This window comes from Pinus tabuliformis, chromosome 8 (genome assembly GCF_031772625.1).
Source record: "Pinus tabuliformis cultivar Carrire ecotype Pingquan chromosome 8, CPIR1, whole genome shotgun sequence".
Taxonomy (NCBI): Eukaryota; Viridiplantae; Streptophyta; class Pinopsida; order Pinales; family Pinaceae; genus Pinus; species Pinus tabuliformis.
This window is the reverse complement of record NC_142294.1, coordinates 730,870,562-730,873,140: the sequence shown is the minus strand read 5'-3', so window position 1 is coordinate 730,873,140 and position 2,579 is coordinate 730,870,562.

The following is a 2,579-nucleotide window of genomic DNA, read 5'->3' as shown; positions in this document are numbered from 1 at the left end:
TGGTGGAAATATTTACAAGGGCAAACTAGATGAATTTCTTTGAGAAGTTTAGAGGTTTTGGTGATGAAATTGCCCATGAATTTTCTCTCTCTCTAATCCCTCACACAAGAACTCATGCTACTATAACCATCATAGGCCTCTCCATTGAAGTAACCCTTGAATGCATCAGTAGGGTCACTACCCTTCCTCTTGGGATGCCTTGGAGTAAAGATGAGAATATAATTGGCCAGGCTGCCAAGAGGAAATTTTTCCAAGATAATGAAACCCTTGTTGAAGACAAAAATGGAATTCGGAGGGCTAGTGTACCATATCCCTGGGATGAGGTTAGCTACCAACTGATCAAATACATTTCTTGTGAGGGGAGGCACAACATTGTTTATGGATATTATTTCAGAATCCTCCTAGAATTGAGATATGGCATGGATACCCCAGCACATCAAAAGCTTAGTATCCCTTACTTTCTCCTTTAGTCGCTCATTGACTCTAGCACCAAGGTACAAGAAGGAAATTCACAATAGTTGGCTCACCATGGCCTAATCAAGATCTTAGTAGAAGAAGCCCTCCATACCCTTACAATCCCTATAGCATGGGAAGTTTTCAAAAATATGACAGCTGAGGATGACATCAAGGCATTAACCTATGATGTCAATCGTGCTCTCAGTGAGGAGGGAGAACAACAAGGAGGAGAATATGAAGCCAGGGGTGACATAGCAGAGCAAGAAAGGAAGGAGGAAAGAAAAGAAATAGAGGAGGGTAGAGTTGAAGAGGTAGAATAGGAGGTGGAAAAAGAGACAAAGTAGGAGGAGGAAAAAGAGACAGAAGAGGGAGGAAAGGAGGCAGAGAGGGCAGAGCTAAGAGAAGAGTCCCCTGAAACTTTAGAAAGAGAAGCAGCAGCTGCCCTCATTGCCCTCAATACACCAATCAAGCAGAAGAAGAAGAGGAAAAGAAAAACCTCCATGTATTTCAGGGTAAGGAAGAGTACTAGAATTAAAACAGGCAAACCTCAGCCCTCATCAAAGACTCCCATTAACATTGACGATTCACCATATGCCAAGGTGAAAGAATCTCCTTCCAAGACACCCATAACCTATGAAAGGAGGACTACAAGATCTTCTACATGGAAGGGAAAGGAAATTCTACAGGACCCCAAACCAGACCTACAGGAGGCTAAAACAGTCGTACATGAGACATTGTCCAAACTACAGGAGACACAAAAACTTGAGGAAAAGATAAGAGGACAACGAGGGGTGAAAGCGAAAGCACAAGATCTACAAGAACCTGACTCCCAACCTAATATTGACTCCTATTACAGACTACTTGAGGGAGGCAAGATAATTCCATAGAAATTTGCAATTCCACTGTTTTTCGAATTGGAAAAAGAGAGAGTGAGAACGCATAGGTAGATGCAGATAGCCAAGTCCAAAGGAGTTTAGGATATTGGCCACATGGAAGACAAACTCAGGGAAATGGACACGGAATTGAGTGATCTTAGAGATAGAGAAGCCATTATAGGAATCCACCTTGAGAATGAGAATGAATTACTAAGGAGGCAGTAGTAGGAGAAAGAGACTCATTTGGCATACATGGCTAGCTTATCCATAGAATAATTGCAATGTAGAACACCAGCCAAATCTTATGGCCTTGTTGAAGCCCCGAAAATCGGGTCTACAACAAGGGGGATACCCACCCGGTCTGGACCTTGGTTAGCAGCTCCTTTTATGTTTGGTATAGTGGGTTCAACTGGTGTCAGACCAGGAGTAACTCCAGACTTGGCAGAAAAACTGATTCGTTTATTTCATTAGGTATCTATTATTATATACATGAATGTGACTGACCAGTTCATCTTCTTGATGACTGTTCACATCCCAAATTCACCCAAACGCAGAGGATTAGGTGTCAACATTCCCCCCCTTAATCTGAATGGATGTTGGTGAGTCCAAGCATCGTTCTGAATCTTTCAAGCTTTTCTCTTCCAAGCGCTTTGGTGAAGTTGTCTGCAATTTGCTCATTTGTGGAACAATGACGGAGATGGATTGTTTTGGCCTCAACATGATGTCGGATCAAATGATATTTAGTATTGATGTGCTTTGTACGATCATGGAACTTTGGGTTCTTGGCCAACTTTATTGCAGAGGTGTTGTCAATCATGAGTGGAGTTGATTGTACTTGTTTTACCTACAAATCTTCAAGAATTTTCCTGAGCCACACAATTTCTTTCGTTGCTTCAGCTGCTGCCACGTATTCTGCTTCTGTTGTGGAATCTGCTGGAACTGATTGTTTGCGTGATCTCCAAGAGACAGCTCCTGATCCAAGGCTCATAGCATATCCTGAAGTAGATACTTCGGTTTCTTTGTCTCTATCGAAGTCTGAATCAGAGTATCCAATCAAGCTTAAGTCGTCCACCTGTGTATACTTGATTCCAAGGTCTTGAGTTCCCTTCAAGTACCTTAGAACTCTTTTTGCAGCAGACCAATGTCCCTCACAAGGCCTTTGCATGAACCTGGAGAGGATTCCAACAGTAAATGAAATGTCTGGTCTAGTAGTAGTGAGGTAGATGAGACTTCCTACAAGCTGTCTAT